We start from the raw sequence: 19,020 nt of genomic DNA, 5'->3' as shown, positions 1-19,020 counted from the left end.
AACATATCAAAAGGTCATATCTCTAGCTGCATCCTAACCCATTTTTTCGAATGACCCAAACGGTATAAGTAGGGTGTGATTAACGGTATAAGTTACCTTATCCATCATTTTAGGCAATCGCAAAGGAACTATTCGTCTCGAGTCAAAATAACCCACGAACACAAGGACGTATGTGTAGTTATACTTTTTGAATAAAGACTTAATTCATTTTGTTCCATCCGTGCTAACATTATTTTAGTATAATCGCATTTGTGTCATTTTTCTAACATGAGCATAAAGGAACAACTCTTAGTGTCATTGGTTTAAGTGACGACATGAGACAGTTTCGCATTAATGCCGTGTTGCTATTGGTCTATTTGAATACTGCACGGAAACAACGAACTAAACGAATAAATAAAATAAAAATAAATCTTTATATTAAAAAAAAAGGTATTTATCAGTTAACTTGGGATAAATACTAATAATATTTCTATGGAAATTAACTATTTTTTGCAATAGATAAAAATACAGTTTTAATTAACACAAAAAGTGCATATGATATTATACTCTTTGTTTATATAAATACAGAACAATAATTGAATCATCTAAAGCCAACAAAAATGTTATATTTTCTTCTTATAATTGGGTAAGTTTTATAAAAAAAAATAACTAGTTTTTAATCTTTTTTTTAATTTAATCTAACCAATAATACTATAATTATAGACGCATAGAAAAAAAATTATAACCAGTCTTGACAATTATGAATATTGTGTTCTCTCTCATATCGCGTTTTAGCCACTGTAATTTGCCTTTTTTATAGGAAAAAAATCCGCAATATCGATACTATTTTGGTCCTGCATTATCGTAAACATATTATGGATACTCTGGTACCATATATTTTGAAAAAATTGGGATATTGTCACGTAGTCTCTTCAAGTCGTAGGTATTTGCATCCAAGGCACCTTCAAATCTGTTAATTGCATCCAAGGCACCTTCAAATATTTGTGCTTAATTTTTTCATAAAATCTTTGCGGCTCATTGTTTTTTTCTTTATTTATCTATATTATTTTGATATTATAAGATATAGAAATTGTTAAAATTCCATATCATGCCGTAAAATATCGCCACTGACCACCTATAACTTTCCCTGTAAGATAACTGAACATACAGGAATATGGTTTTCGAGCTTCTCTTATCTCTTTATAGTGCTTGTATCCTCAATGTATAACCACCATGACATATTCGGTTTTTCTCCAGACAACATCTTCAGCCACCCAATCCTCTTGCTTGGAGACCAAATCCAGCGGAGGACAATAATTGTCATTTACTAAAATTGAAGGTTTTTCGTCCTAGTGTTAAAGTTTTCTGGATCCTATTTTATACTCAATATATAGTATATAATATGTAAAACGTGACTCGGAAAAAAAAATATTCAAATAAATCACAAGATATTTTTTTTAAACAATCGTAAAAGTTACGAAAAGCCCAATTATACGTCAAAATGACGTACAACATCCTCTTTACTATAAAATGGCGGAATTAACCGGGATGAGCCAACTATGTACTGCTAGGTCTCGACGGCTAATGAGTTGTTTCTGGATTTTGAAGCGATTCGATGGTAAATATAGAAAAGACAAAGTTATTTCGCCGCGGTGTACATTAAATTTACATAGATTGGACTTCTAGGGTTAAATGCATAAACACCTACATGTTGTTTTGTTTTTATTATATCTAGTAACGATAAAAAATCCGTTGATTTTATTCGTTTTTCAAACTACATGCATGGTTGTTCCACTAAAAAGTACACAAATTTCAAGCATAATAAGTCGCATCATTTCTATAAAACCAAAACTGGCAATAATATAAGTCGTGTTATGCGACTATGAACATAGTGCATTAGGGCATAAGTCGTTATATTGCAAAGAGCAAAAAAAAAATTATGTGAATACATTGAGTTATTCCATGGAGTACTCGTTCATAAGGCCACAACTACAAAAAAACACGAAAAAAGTATATTTATGGGGTTGTTACAATATCTGTTCATATGTAAAACTAAAGTCTAACATCATATCTTACCCATACTAGCTTAAAAATTTGAAGTTATAAAGATTTAGTGTTGATATATAGTTTTTTGTCTCTCCTGAAAAGTGCTGTTTTTGAGTTATTCCCTTATTCACTGGAGGCACAGAATTATGCGTTTTTATCGATGGAATTTTAAGTATTTTTAATAAAATCAAATACTAATTTTAATGAAATGCATAATATATTATTTATTTATGGATTCACATTATGTAATACGATAAGGTGCAAAAATTGTGATGATAATTATCGAACTCATGTTCGATAATATAATATTTTTAATATATTACCTATTAATGTTATTGGTGCTTAAAATAAAAGGTGTAACATTTATTTGTTTATCTTAATATATATAAATCTCGTGTCACAATGTTTGTCCTCAATGGACTCCTAAACCACTTAACCGATTATAATAAAATTCGCACACCATGTGCAGTTCGATCCAACTTGAGAGATAGGATAATTTAAACCTCAAATCGTTTTAGAGAAAGCGGGCGAAGCCGCGGGCGGTAAGCTAGTTATAATATATAATTTTTAAATAGACAAATGCATTTTATTTATAAAAACCTTCTAAAATATATTTCTTATTACATAATAACATCTTTATTTGTGTTAAAAAGCTAGAAGAGATTAAAAATAATACGAACACCCTCATTCTACTGCAGTCGCGTAAACAACACAGAACATTTTTTGAAGTGAAACTTCTTTAGGCGCGTTGAGAGTAAAATTTCAAGGTCGCATCATGGCAATACCGTCACGTCATGGAGTAAGGCGATGATTTTGGTACCTTTCTATCTTGCCAAAGAAGGTTCACTTCTGACACAAGGTGCTCGGTACACACGCTCTTTTTTATTACTGCCATCTTTTTTACTGAATCTCAGTACAAACGGTAATTTTATCTTTACATTTTTTGTAACTACTGTTTCACTGTGAATAAAAAATGTCTGCACTGAATAACGGTGTTAATAATTAATAACTAAGTCATGAATTGTTCGTGCTGTTTAGTTTTTTATTCATTTCTACATGAGGCTTGTCTATGAGGTCCGTTATAATAGACCTATTCTCTAGCTTTCCACCCGCGGCTTTGCCCGCCTTTTCAAAGAAAAGTCGCATAGTTCCCGTTCCCGTGGGATTTCCGAGATAAAAACTATCCTATATGTTAAATCCTATGTGTTATTCCAAGTCCTCTTTATGTGTGCTTAATTTCATTGTACAGTGAAACTTGGTTAAGTGGGACTTGGATAAGTGAGAAACCTCCATAACTGGAACTCATGCTGAGGTCCCAACACTTTGGCACTGAATTACCTCTGTTAGTGGGACGAGGTAAACCTCTATATCTGGGATTTGTTCTTTCGATTTATCATCATAGTCACCTCTATAACTGAGACAGCGAGTCAATTTTCTATGCATAAACCTCTGTAACTGAGATAATATTGTTTGTTTACTCATTCTTATTCTACCCATAAATTCCACACGTAATTCCAAGTACGTAAGCACAAATTTTGAGCTTCAATTACCTTCAGTTTTAGTTTCGCTTTACTACCATACAGATGTTTATTTGAAAAATGTCAAAACGAAAGCTACAATCGTTATCATTACGTGAAAACTGAAGTTAATATCCGTTTATGAACCTGTATTCTCACCTCTATTAATGGAACCCTCTGTAAATGAGACAGATATTTATTTATACCTGTATATTTGAGACACTGGGTAAGTGGAATACCTCTATAAGTGAAACGACATTGCAGGTCCCTTGATGTCTCACTTAACCAGGTTTCACTGTAATCGGTTCAGTAACATTTGTGTGAAAGAGTAACAAACACACACACACACATCCTCACAAACTTTCGCATAATTATAATAATAGTAGAATTCGTGTACAACATGTTATTGATTTTATCTCATTAAAGCGTATATAATACATGTCCCACTATTGGTATACCTACTAAGCGCAAAGGCACTTGTAGTTTTGCATACACTGATCACGTAAAAAATACTTATATACAACAAAATTACGTCAAAAATTTTTGATAGATTTTTCCTGAAAATCCATGTTTTCTTCTCTAGCTTCGCGCAGCCGGTATATACCGCTTCTCTAATAAGAGCATTTTGTCCATGAAAGCATAATCTTCAACGATATGCTGGTTGCTTGTTATGGGTGTACACATAGAGTTTTAAGAATTCATCTATTTGAAAAAAAAATGCTTCTGGAATTTTATAAGTATTTTTTACGTATATACTCAGCGTATGCAAAACTATAACCTCCTTTGAGCTTAGCATACCAACAGTGGGACACCCTGTATATTGTTGATGTTTCAAGCTCTATTTTTATTAATAAAAAGTAAAAACGTTATATATCTAAGATGGTATGTAAATTGTGATATAATAAATTGTAAAACTTAACATACATACACAATACTAATAATCGAAACATACATAATTTTCAGATAGCGACTAGCGTACATAATAAATAATTCCTTTTTTCATAGTAAAATTTATAAAATAAATTGTTATTTTTTTTAGACACGAAGAAAAAACGTATAAATAATGTTAAGCACTAAATAATATGACTTCAACAAATTGAATAATCGTAATTAAATACCTTAATATCGCGTGGGAAAATGTTGAACTGGTTTGGTAGTCTAAGAGCTAAATTCTTTTTAATTATACAAACTAAAATTATGAACGGTAAAGAAAAATCGTGAGGAATCCGAATGTCGAAGAAAAGTTTGAGGACATGTGACATCCGCCAACCCGGACTTGGCCATCGTTGTGGATTATGGTTTGTATGATGTATCCTCATAGGGGGCCCAGCAGTGGGAACATGATGGGCCGAATATGATGATAATGATGATGAATCAAATATTTTAGATTTGACGTGTGGATGTGCTTATTAACGTGCGTTATTAATTATGAAAAAAAGAATAATGAATTTACGTTTGGTAAAAATAATATAGAGTTATGCTATTTAGAAAAATCAAAATAAAATCGAATGTCACTTAAAATTTAATTGCATTGCTTGCAAATTAAATTAAAATATTTTTCAATAAAAATTGCATAAAAACTTTTAACCGGAAATTAATTGTACAGAAAGAAGTCGAAGACTGCATGTGACAATGTAAAAAATACATAATAATGTGTTCAGTTCTTATACTAAAATTGTTATTATAAGGCTCTTCAGGCTTTGTTGTTTTTATCACAGACTTGTATTGCACCATGTTAAGCAATGTTTTATCCAAATAATATTATATATTTAAAAAATGATTTTCCTAAGATTTTTCTGACATTCAAAAGATGTCGTATCTACAAAGATATCGGGGACTTTGCGGCATTTTTTTTTCATGAGGCGGTAATGTTTTTTTTATAGTCAAAGTAGGTATTTCTAATCTCTCCGTTTATTGGTTTATTTTTACACTGCTCTTTTCTGTATAAGTACGTATGAAAAAATAACTTCATTGATTTTTTAGAAAAAAAATCTCTTCATTTTTTAGAATATTTTTTCTTATTTGGTAGTAAAATCGACTGAATTTACGGTCTGGTCTATACCATTCAATTAAAACATTATGAAAAGTAAATTTTAATATTAATTTTACAGTAATTAAGGAGTCGAACTACTTATATCACAGAATCGATCCCCGGTAATATTATAGAAATATTTAAAATAATCTTTATCTTGCACTTAATCTCTGAATTCCAGTGATAAAAAACAAGAAATACGTATAATATGCCCATATCACAAAATACACATAATAGAACATAAATTTTCTATAGTTATAATTTTCAATAAATTATAATGAATTAATTTAAAAATAGACTAGAAAATATTGCGAAATCATTGTGCAATAGAACATGTAGATTAGTGTAATAAATTATGATTGATTATACTATGGTATATATGTGTTCTATATATACCTAGTCATCCGACAAAGGTTTTAGTGGAAATCGCTTAAGTACTAAATGTTTTATTAATTTTTATAGAAGATAAAAAGACGAAGAGCATAATTGTAGCTAGAACATGATTACAAAAAAGAGCAACTGACTGACCGATTGGCTTGGTTGGTAGTGGCCCTGCCTTCCAAGCCAGAGGTCGTGGGTTCGATTCCCACCCGGGGAAAATATTTGTGTGATGAACATAGGTAGATGTTTGCTCTGTGTCTGGGTGTTGAATATCTATATAAGTATTTATTTTGAGTTTGAGTTTGAGTTTATTTAAAATTATATATGTAGGTATGTTTATCAGCCATCTGGTTTCCATAACACAAGCGAAAGCTTAGTATGGGATTAGATCGTGCCGTGTGTGAAAAATTGTACTGAAAATATTATTGCCGGTTCTTCTCCATAGATACTACTGCTTTCCGAATCGGTGGTAATTGTTAAAAATATGTAATGACGTTTCAAAAGTGCTTCTAGAAGAAGTCTAATTGAATCAATAAATGTTTGAGTTTGAGATTATTAGTCAAGATATCAATTATTGAAAAATCTTATGTGTGTAAACATGTACTTAAATAAACAAAGTAGAAAAAAACGAAAAAAAAAAACTCAAAATAATCAAAGAACTTATTTATAAAGAGTTAAAGAGCGGTTGTCTTTTCTCTCATTCTCAGTTTTTATGCCATCATTGAATTCTGAATTAATATGATGAAGTACCTATATGAATTATATGAAGTATATGTAGCTTAATGATTTATTATGTTATATTGTGTGCACCTATTTGTAAGTCAGTCTTGAATACACCTTATAACCGAACGGTTGTTTCATTTGAACTCCAAGCCTCTATCCATACTTCATGGCGACCCTAGCCAGTTCCTAGAAAAATGATAGCGCGACGCCGGACACCGGGCGAAAAGTGCTGAATAGCCGCATGCCAGTGTGCCTTGTGGCACTAGTTTTAAACAAAATGGTTATTATAACATACTTGTCGGCCGAAACGCGAAGTAGTATTTCACAAATTAAAAATATATTAGCAAAGAAAAGTCAAAATGGGGAAGACCTACTCCAAAATTGAAGACAAAGAGATCGTAATTGCCCAGACCTCGTCAGGCGGTACCAATGCTGCGAGCCTCTCAGAAAGTGAAAACCATATCAAAATTAACAACATCCTGCTTTCTGGTATCTTAGCGATCATCATTCTAATAATTTTTACTCTCATTTGTCTTAAGATTAAAAAAAGACTACAAAAGTGGATTGAAGAGAGAGTAAATTCGGAGTTGGTGAGGAGAATGCGTCTACGGGTGTCAGGAAGGCGTGATCCTGAACGGGAAGAAGCAGCAGTTTAAAGTGGGTGCCCCCTTTCCCCCAAATAAATTAAATATACCGGTGTAATCAAAAATATGGTGCGGTTTGCGTTGTGGTGTGAAAATGTGATCTATGAGGTTTAAGTGTGAAAAATAGTGCAGTTAAAAGTAAAAATATAATTAATCTATAATAAATAAATTTTAAAACAAAAGAACGTTGGACCTATATATTTTAAATTAATCGTGTTTAAAAATGTAATAAACAGTTCGTGGAAGTCCAGTCGACATGCGATACGCTATGAAGCGTCAGCAGAATGCTATCGTAGCGTATGTAACTGTGCTTCGAATTAGATAGAATTAATTTTAAGTGAATGAAATATGATACTACTTGGTTTGTATTGAGTCTATTTAGTTTGTATCTTTAACTTTAAGGTAAGATGTTAGTTTGTTATGGCCGATTTAATACTTCAAAATTATGATAAATTGAAAGAAATTAGGCGATATCTTATACAGAAAGGGCAAAGCAGATATAAATGTACTGTTACGCCTCAGAAGTTGCGTGAGGCGGAAGAATTGTTTAAAGATTGTGAATTAATATTTTCTAATTTAAGTTTTAGTAAAGGTGAAACTGAAATAGTTACAGAAACTTACAGTAAGTTTAGATTATTGTTTTCCGAAGTGTTAGAATTGTGTAAGGCTCCTAAACAAAAATTGTTCAAAATGGATTTTGATTTAAAAACTGCATGTGGTTTAATACCAGTTTTAGACGATAAGGAAAATACAACGAAACAATTGATTGATGCTGTGGAGATGTATGCTGACATGTTAAATAGTGCGGGTCAGTCCTTATTAATTAAATTTATTTTAAAAGGTAGATTGTCTGAAAATGCTAAGCTACGGGTGAACAGTGATTATATGACTGTTACGGATATGTTACAGGATTTTCGTAGGAAATTACTGACTACAAAATCTTTTACTGCTATACAGGATCAGATACGATCCTTGAACCAAGGTTTTAAGTCTATCGACGAATACGGTACACAACTTGAAAAACTTTTAACTGATTTAAATATTGCACAGGCTGATGGTGACGTAACTAAAATGAACGTGTTGAAACCGATTAATGAAAAAATGGTTGTAAAAAAATTTGCAGATGGCTTGAAAAACGAGAAGGTCAGTACTATCATTACAGCGCGAAACTACTCATCGCTGAAGGATGCAATCCAGGCTGCGAAGGACGAGTGTAGATCGTCTACATCCAGGCCAGCCGAGGTAATGAAGATGACTTCTACAAGAGGTACGTACTATAATAATCGTTCGTATTTTCGGGGACAGGGCAGAGGCCAACCCCGTGGTCAAGGGCATTACACTTATAATAGCAACTGGGGTAAATATCAAAATAATTATAATAATAATTATCGAAGCAACACGCCCAGATATCAAGGGTATTCGAGGCCTTTTCAATATACTCCACGCGGTAGAGGTCATTATAACCGCCGTGGATATGCCAGGCGGGGAGTAAATAATCGTGGGAATTTGTTTACCATCCCCCAAAATGCCAATGCTCAGGCTTCTTGCAATTCGGAACAAAGTAAATCTAAAGAAAGCATGAACCAGTTTTTTCGTGATGAATAATTTTATTTTTGAATGTAAAAGCTCAGCCAAATTCGTAAATTTTTATAGGAATGCACAAAAATATGTTTTATTATTGGATACTGGAGCGTCCATATCTGTTATTAGAGAAGAGGTGTTACCAAAGGGGTCTCAAATCTTTTATAATCAGTTAGAAGTGAATGGAATTGGTGGCAAAATTAAATCACCTGGCTATGTACATTTAGAGATACATGACATTAAAAGAAATAGATTTCAAAATAATTTTTACGTTTTTAAAAACTTACCTATTGCAGTTGATGGTATACTGGGAATTGATTTTATGACTAAATATAATGCAAACATAGATTTAGGGAAAAATTTGTTGACGTTGCAAGTAGAAGATAAATTTTGTACATTACCAATTCACAACAAAGTCGAATACAGTAACTCTTTAGTAATACCTCCTCGAAGTGAAACTATTCATTATGTTTATTTAAGCAAGGATATGGAAGGTGATTGTTTTGTTAGTGCGAAAGAGATTAAGAAAGATGTGTTTTTAGCTGGAGCTATTGCTCGACCTAAAAATAAAAGAATCCCTATTAAGATTTTAAATACTGGAGAAGAAGAGGTTAGATTAGACAATTTAGAATTAGATGTTGAATCGCTAAATGACTATAACATTTTAAAATTTAGTTCGTGTGAAAGTAATCATAATAGAGCCAGTACTTTGTTGTCTTTAATTAATTTACAAAATTTGAATAAAGAAGAGAGGGAGTCAATTGAAAAAATATGTACCAAATATTCTGACATTTTCTTCTTACCAGGAGATAAATTAGAAACTACCAATGTCTGTGAACACTCGATAAAATTAAAAAACAACATTAATCCTATTTATACTAAACCGTATAGACTGCCTCAATCTTTAAAACCTGAAGTAAATAATCAAATAAACAAAATGCTTCATAATGATATAATCGAAGAATCCACTAGTGAATGGTCTAGCCCTATTTTGCTAGTTCCAAAAAAATCTGACGGCACTAAAAAGTGGCGTTTGGTAATTGATTTTAGGAAACTTAATGAAAATATTGTCGATGATAAATTTCCATTGCCTAACATTACTGATATACTGGATTCTTTGTCAGGTTCAATATATTTTAACCATTTAGATTTACAGCAAGGCTATTATCAGGTGAAATTAAATTCTGAGAGCAGAAAGTACACGGCATTTTCAACGAATACAGGACATTACCAATTAAAACGATTACCGATGGGACTTAAAACTTCATGTAGTGCGTTTAGTAGAGTTATGTCGATAGCGATGTCAGGTTTAGCTTTTGAGAAGTGTTTTATTTATTTAGATGATCTGATTATATTTGGACGATCGCTGACAATGCATAATCAAAATTTGATAGATGTATTTGAAAGACTAAGAAAGGTAAATTTAAAATTAAACCCAGCTAAGTGTCAATTCCTCAAAAAAGAAATATTATATTTAGGTCATTTAGTCTCAGCAGAAGGAGTGTCTCCTGACCCTGAAAAGACAAAAATTTTAGAAAAATATCCAGTCCCACAAAATGCAGATGAAGTTAGACGGTTTGTTGCTTTCTGTAATTATTATAGGAAATTTGTACCAAATTTTGCGACTATTGTCATACCTTTAAATCGCTTATTAAGAAAAGATGAAACTTTTGTTTGGAATTTTGAGTGTCAAAATGCGTTCGATTATTTGAAAACTTCACTAATGACTCCACCGATATTACAATACCCTGATTTTTCTGATTCAAACGAATTCATTTTACAAACCGATGCGTCTGATATGGCTGTGGGAGCCGTATTATGCAATGGGAATATGAAACCAGTAGCATATGCGAGTAGACCGTTAAATAAAGCCGAAAAAAATTATCCCGTTATTCAGAAAGAATTAACCGCTTTAGTTTGGGCAGTAAAGTATTTTAGGCCCTATCTCTTTGGTAGAAAATTCACAATTATGACAGACCACAAACCATTTATTTATTTATTTGGTGTCAGAGACCCATCTAGTAGACTAATGAAATATCGGTTAATACTTGAAGAGTATGATTTTAAAATAGTGTATGTAAGAGGCAAAGACAATGTTATCGCAGATGCATTGTCAAGAGTGGTTATAACATCAGATGAATTAAAGAGTGTGACTGAACAGGTTTTAGCAGTAACAACTAGAGCACAAAAGAGAAGGATGGAAGAGAATAGTGTGAAAGAACAAAGTGCGCTTAATAAAGACCCTGACGCGTGGCCTGATCAACCACGAGTTGTGGAATTATTAAGACAGCCGAGTGATTCTATAGAGATGAAGCTAGTGGAAGGAGATATTATAAAAAAAATTAAGAAAGACAACATAAAGATAGAACAGAAAGATTGTTTTGTGTATGTCGAGAATAAAATGGTATTATTTGTTGATTTAAGCTTTAGATTGCAATTCTCGCGAGCCGAATTTGCAACTAAGCTTAAAGATTTTTGCGAAAGGATAAAAGTAAAAGAACTATGCATAGTAAAAGATGATAAAAATGAAGAATTTATAAAAGGAATATGTAGTGAGATAAAATCTTTTAAAAAATGGAACGGGCCCCGTATATGTATTTTAAAAGGAGTTGAAAGAATTTTTGATGATAAGGTAAAGCAATTCATACTAAATGACTATCATTTGTTGCCCACAAGTGGACACGCTGGAATGACTAGAATGGCGAATAACATAAAAAGAAAATATTACTGGCCAGGACTTGATTTAGATATTCGTAAATATGTAAGTAAGTGCGCAATGTGTCAAAAAATGAAGCAAAGTAAGTATAAGTACTAAACAGCCGTTAAGTATTACTACAACAGCAAAGACAGCGTTCGAGAAAATTTTTCTTGACCTAGTTGGTCCCTTAGATAGAGATGAGTTAGGTAATTGTTATATTTTAACTCTCCAATGTGAGTTAACCAAGTATATAGAGGCATATCCTCTACCTAACAAAGAAGCAGTGACTGTAGCTCATGCTTTAGTAAGTAATTTTATACTTAGATTCGGTGTTCCCAAATCTATAGCTACAGATAGGGGTACGGAATTTGTTTCCCAGGTTATGGAACAAGTGTGTAGTTTATTAAAGATAGAAAAACTGACATCGACAGCGTACCACCATCAATCAATTGGTTCTCTCGAAATAGCTCATAAGCATTTAGGTGTATTTTTAAGAACTTATTGTACGAATAGTAGTTATTCTTGGTCACATTGGCTACCATTTTGGTGTTTTAGTTATAATACTTGTGTTAACACGCAAACTAAATACACACCTTTTGAACTTGTTTTCGGTAGACAATGTCGTTTACCAAATAATTTAGATAAAAATGTAGATCCTCTTTATAATGCTGATGATTATTGTTTAGATTTAAGATATAAATTGCAAATTGCATTACGAGATGCAAGAAAGAATTTAATAGAATGTAAGGAAAAAAGAAAAGATCATTATGATTTAAAATGTAATCCTGTATCTTATAATGAAAATGATTTAATTTTAGTTAAAAAAGAAAACTCTCGTAAACTTGACTGTGTTTATGATGGACCTTATAAAGTTGTAGAAGATATGGGAGTAAATGTTAAGATTGAGAAGAAAGGAAAATTAGATATAGTACATAAGGATAGAACAAAAAAGTATGTTACTTAGAATAAGATAAATATAGTACATAAGGATAGAACAAAGTAGTTCTTACGTAGAAAAAACATTTTTTTTCTCTCTTTTTTTTTTCTTTCACCCCCGAAGGTGAAGTACCTATATGAATTATATGAAGTATATTTCGGAGATTCCTCGCGATTAATTTCAACGTCCGCCATGATCGTAAAACAATAAAAAGAATCAGTGCGCACAACTAGCGCGGTTGGCTGTCGGGCGGCAAGTGTCGTTCGAACTGACACCCCCCAACCTGCCAAACTACTGACTCAAGGAAAATGTCATTGTCACTTGTCATTGTCATAAATTCATTCGTTACTACTTCAAGTCTTACTATGTCAATATTAAAAATATTCACAACTTTGCCAATAGATGGCGTTAATACCAACTGAATAAATCAATACTCCGACACGGCCATTCTGACAGTTAGCGCGTTCTCGCGCGATTTCTAAACCTATTTAGCTCTGGTCACAACTTTGCGTCAAAGTTTGCAGCGTAGAACCTACACGAAACACGGAGCTTCCAATGTAGAGTCAACACATGAAGCGCGGAGCTTCCAATGTAGATAGAGCAAACACATGAAGCGCGGAGCTTCCAATGTAGAGTCAACACATGAAGCGCGGAGCTTCCAATGTAGATAGAGCAAACACATGAAGCGTGGAGCTTCCAATGTAGATGGATAGAGCAAACACACGAAGCGCGGAGCTTCCAATGTAGTGCCAACACATGAAGCACGGAGCTTCCAATGTAGATAGAGCCAACACATGAAGCGCGGAGCTTCCAATGTAGATAGAGCCAACACATGAAGCGCGGAGCTTCCAATGTAGATAGATAGAGCAAACACACGAAGCGCGGAGCTTCCAATGTAGTGCCAACACATGAAGCGCGGAGCTTCCAATGTAGATAGAGCAAACACACGAAGCGCGGAGCTTCCAATGTAGATAGATAGAGCAAACACACGAAGCGCGGAGCTTCCAATGTAGATAGAGCAAACACACGAAGCGCGGAGCTTCCAATGTAGATAGAGCAAACACACGAAGCGCGGAGCTTCCAATGTAGATAGAGCAAACACACGAAGCGCGGAGCTTCCAATGTAGTGCCAACACATGAAGCGCGGAGCTTCCAATGTAGATAGAGCAAACACACGAAGCGCGGAGCTTCCAATGTAGATAGAGCAAACACACGAAGCGCGGAGCTTCCAATGTAGTGCCAACACATGAAGCGCGGAGCTTCCAATGTAGATAGAGCAAACACACGAAGCGCGGAGCTTCCAATGCTAAACCTTGGCATGAAGCGCGGAGCTTCCAATGCTAAACCTTGGCGTGAAGCGCGGAGCTTCCAATGCTAAGCCTTGGCATGAAGCGCGGAGCTTCCAATGCTAAATTTACGCGTAAAGCGCGGGGCTCCCAACACTAAAATTTCGCACGAAGCGCGGAGCTTCCAATGCAAAATTTACGCCATCGACTCCCCTTAGGAAAGAAAAAGGAAACAAGCGTCTAGAGATGCGATCATTTATTAGCATCGATCAACAAAATAAATTCTAAGCATTTCTTTTAACCAAAACATCAACAACGAAAATAAAAAAAAAGCACATAATATCGCAACCGTTGACATAATTAATACAATCGTGTATCTCAGCAAATGCCGTTTACTTTGGCGACTAATCATTTTAACATAACTCAATATTTAATTATTAATTTTTAAAGCCGATTAGAAAAATAAAACTCACTCTTATTACAAATCAACAAGTTGATTAGACATTTCTGGTAAACTCGTAGGATAATTCCTTAGCTTTTCATGACACACAATATGTTGCGCACGTCCTCCAGATATGCTCCCGAGCTTTGTCGTCTCGTCCATCCTGACCTTGACGTCACGTCTGATGTCGAACAGGTCCAGCTTTTCATACTCATTAACCAGCGCGTTGATTCTCGGTGGATTTTTGTTACGACCGTCTGAGAGTTCCCCTTTACGAAGTTCTCATTAAAATTTTCAATAATAGAACGTAAACGAGCAATATCTTGGATGTCTGTAAGGTCGGTATCGATCGCTTCTATATCGGCACTTTGCAAAGCACAAACATCCGCACGAACATCGCGAGAAACGTGAACGCCACGATTATTAATAATTAAGTTTACCGCGGGTCGCGTAAAAACATCCCGCCCTACAATGACGTCATGAGGTAAAGCCTGAGAGTCTACCACCAAAAAAATCGACCTCTAAGTGAAAATCATCGATCTTTATAGGCAAAGTAATAAGGAAAAAGAATGAGTGGAAGTGGAGCACCAGTTAAACGCGTAAATACAAGATCTCGTACACCGGTTATAACGTCAGCGATAGTTACGGCGATTCTGTCTACACACACACATTAACGGACTTTGTATCATTACTTTTTTTAAATTTTTCGTCGCGTTGTTTAGAGAAACATACCTGCTCTGTATGCCCCAATTTGCGACAATAAGTGCACTGAACATTTTTATCGACAGGCGGGGAACGTTTTAATTGAGACGTTTCCGAATGTAAAACCTTAGTATGCGGACGGAATTTACAATTTCGCTTATAGTGCCCCATTTTGCCGCAATTGTGGCACATAACATGGTCATTTGTTTCAATTTTACGCTGCTTAAAGTCACTACAAAAAGAGTTCGAAGTTGAAAGTCGTTTATTATTTTTATTAATTTGAGGGTAGGTAGCGAGGTGTCTATCTAATGTTACAAAGTCCGCGGGGGTATTTTTTAATAAATCTGTTCGTACCTGATTCTCAGAGATACCTGATATGACGACTTCGATCTTGTTCGCCTCGCTCCACGCTGTCTCCAGTCGATCGATCATCGCCAGCTTGTTGGTGGAGTATTCCACGTAGCTAGCGGCGCGGTCACTCGTATACTGCACCATGTCCCGGAAAAGGTCGTGGAAACGCTTAGTGGAGGCAAATTGTCTTGTTAGCCGCTCCTTCGCTTCATCCCACGTATTGCACAAGGGATAGGATTTGGACGCCCACTTGCGTGCTCGGCCGCGTAGATGCGTAAAGGCAGCATTTCTCGTCTCATAATCCGTCCACGAGTTCTGTGTCCGATGGTGGTCGATTTCAGCACACCATTGCGCCGCCGTAAACTCACAATCGTCCGGATCGAACGATGGAATGTACACTTCAGTGGGTTTCATCTTCTTCACAGGTGGTTTGGAGTTTGAAGTTTGGTTTTCGTTATTGTGAAAAGTCTCCGCCATTCCACGGAAAAACGAAGCCCACATCTCAGGAGGCACATTAGGAAAAGCACTATTATTAGGCACGTTACGGTTTTCGGTGCCTCGTGGCGTAGATTGTTCGTCGCAGTTTGATTCGGTGGATTGGTTCGCCGATTCTCGGAAATATGTCTCGCTCGTAGTAGCAGGGTGTCGGTTAAATACACTGGAGGAATGATGGTCAGATCCCACCGCTGCTTTCGGAGATTCCTCGCGATTAATTTCAACGTCCGCCATGATCGTAAAACAATAAAAAGAATCAGTGCGCACAACTAGCGCGGTTGGCTGTCGGGCGGCAAGTGTCGTTCGAACTGACACCCCCCAACCTGCCAAACTACTGACTCAAGGAAAATGTCATTGTCACTTGTCATTGTCATAAATTCATTCGTTACTACTTCAAGTCTTACTATGTCAATATTAAAAATATTCACAACTTTGCCAATAGATGGCGTTAATACCAACTGAATAAATCAATACTCCGACATATATGTAGCTTAATGATTTATTATGTTATATTGTGTGCACCTATTTGTAAGTCAGTCTTGAATACACCTTATAACCGAACGGTTGTTTCATTTGAACTCCAAGCCTCTATCCATACTTCAATGAATCTTATTTAAATCATAATAAATGTCTTTGGTGAAGGACATGCATTTACTTTGTTATAAAAAATAATATTGGAAAGAATACGTGAAACAGGGGCGAAAGTATTTATTAAAAACTAGATGTGCCCCGCTACTATGTTCCACCCGCATTGCTCCGCTCCTGCAGTTGGTCTGAGGGTGATGATACCTTCCTCGATAAATGGGCTATCTAACACCAAAATAATTTTTCGGTAATCGGACCAGAAGTTCCTGAGATTAGCGCGTTCAAACAAACAAACTCTTCAACTTTATAATATTAGTATAGATTTGAATGTTACGTTGTCTTTACTTATTGAATACTTTGCTCTATCTGCTATAATCATTGAATAATTAATCCCTACTTAATATTATAAATGCGAAAGTAACTCTGTCTGTCTGTTACGCTTATCCGCTTAAACCTATTAACCGATTTTGATGAAATTTGGCACATACAATCTTTAGACCCTGAGAAAGAATATAGGCTTTTATTGCGAAATATGTACCACGGGCGAAGCCGGGAGGGAAACCTAGTCTTATATAAAGCATAATATATCAATGACATAATATGAGATAAAAGTTAATTATTACACGATATAAATGTGCCTAAAAACAAGTATTCCATTGTTAGATACAGTGAAACCTGGTTAAGTGTTCAAGGGACCTGCAATGTCGTTTCACTTATAGAGGTATTCCACTTACCCAGTGTCTCAGATATACAGGTATAAATAAATATCTGTCTCATTTACAGAGGGTTCCATTAATAGAGGTGAGAATACAGGTTATTTTTCAAATAAACTTCTGTATGATAGTAAAGCGAAACTAAAACTGAAGGTAATTGAAGCTCAAAATGTGTACTTAGGTACTTGGAATTACGTGTGGAATTTGTGGGAAGAATAAGAATGAGTAAACAAACAATGTTATCTCAGTTACAGAGGTTTATGCATATAAAATTTACTCGCTGTCTCAGTTATAGAGGTAACTATGATGATAAATCGAAAGAACAAATCCCAGATATAGAGGTTTACCTCGTCCCACTAACAGAGGTAATTCAGTGCCAAAATGTTGGGACCTCAGCATGAGTTCCAGTTATGGAGGTTTATCACTTATCCAGGTCCCACTTAACCAAGTTTCACTGTATTACGTAAATTTATCGGATCATAAGCTGTCCACGATAACTGTAGTAAATAGTAATAATCGTTTCAAAAACTCATTTTAATATTTTGAAGTAAGAAATCTTTAGGATAATGGCTGTAAAAATATCGCATATTGCTTTTTTATATTTGTTTCTTAAATCGTTAAAAAAAACAAAACTTTATGTTAATTCAAGAATGCAGTCAAATTACTTTTCCAATGTAAAAATTTCAGGTATTTAAAAAACTATTTATATTTTTAAGTAAATAACAAAATTAAAATAATCCAAAAATTGCGTTAAGGTACAAGTCCGAGACGGGCCGCAGACCGCAAACTGCAACAGCAAACTGCAAGCGACACCACTTGTTTCTATGAACATCTATGAATCGGTGCGCGTTGCGGCTGCAGGCAGCAGTGTCGCCGCGCTTAGAATCAATTTCATAGATGTTCATAGAAACAAGTGGTGTCGCTTGCAGTTTGCTGTTGCGGTTTGCGGTCTGCGGCCCGTCTCGGACTTGTACCTTTATAATCATAATTAAATGAAGCGAATTATACCTTTCACTTTTGACATAAATAAAGAACGACTCTATAGGTTATACCGTTTTTATTGTCATTTTTATTAAATTAATATAAAATATATTAACAATAGTGGCAAATGGTAAGTACAAGGAAACGATGAAAACGAGAATATGCTTAATGTCACTTACTTTCAATTTAATTTTATTATTTACCGCGGCTTTGTCCGCAACGAAACCTAGAAATAACTGCGGTGATGAGAAATAATATCAAAATAATAGACTATTAATGTTTTTATTATGAATATGAATATGATAATTTAAATGGAAATGTGATAATTTATCAAATTAACATGTGGAAAGACCCGATGCTGCAGATTTTTTTTTTATTACTAGTGGTGCGCTCCGGCTTCTCCCGTGTTATAATATATATTATGCCTATAGCACTCAGAGATCCTGTACATATCCAAAGATATAATAATTTTTGAAATTGGTACGGTAATCTAAACTATTTTGCAAAAAGAAGAATACAAGCTCCTAGTTACTGAAAAAAAAGATCATAAGAAAGATGAAGGGGTTTGGAGGAGGAGGAAAAACCTAGAACTTCAAGATCTAATGGACGAGCCAAACATCATTGGTGAGATTAAAGCCCAAAGACTCCGATGGCTCGGCCATGTGGAAAGAATGGGGGAAGATCGAGCAGCGAAACGAGCGTACCTGGGACAGCCATCTGGACGCCGTCCGGTTGGACGTCCTAGGTACCGCTGGAAAGACGAAATCACCAAAGACCTGCGCACCCTCCAGATTGAAAACTGGCAAGAGATGGCGCAGGATAGAGTCAAATGGAGGCTCTTATTGTCGGAGGCCAAGACTCACTTTGGGTCCCTGCGCCACTCTAGTAAGTAAGTAAGTAATCTAAACTATTTACTTTTAACCTAAT

At 34.8% G+C, this 19,020-nt stretch overlaps 1 protein-coding gene across 2 annotated transcripts in view; it reads right to left on the bottom strand.

Moving 5' to 3' along the window:
- LOC123693668 (protein peste-like) overlaps positions 1-19,020 on the bottom strand; it is an 85,706-nt gene that overhangs the window by 27,284 nt on the left and 39,402 nt on the right. The window lies entirely within an intron of this gene.

This window comes from Colias croceus, chromosome 8, assembly GCF_905220415.1.
Source record: "Colias croceus chromosome 8, ilColCroc2.1".
In the NCBI taxonomy this organism is placed as follows: Eukaryota; Metazoa; Arthropoda; class Insecta; order Lepidoptera; family Pieridae; genus Colias; species Colias croceus.
This window is presented reverse-complemented; position numbering and strand designations above follow the sequence as displayed.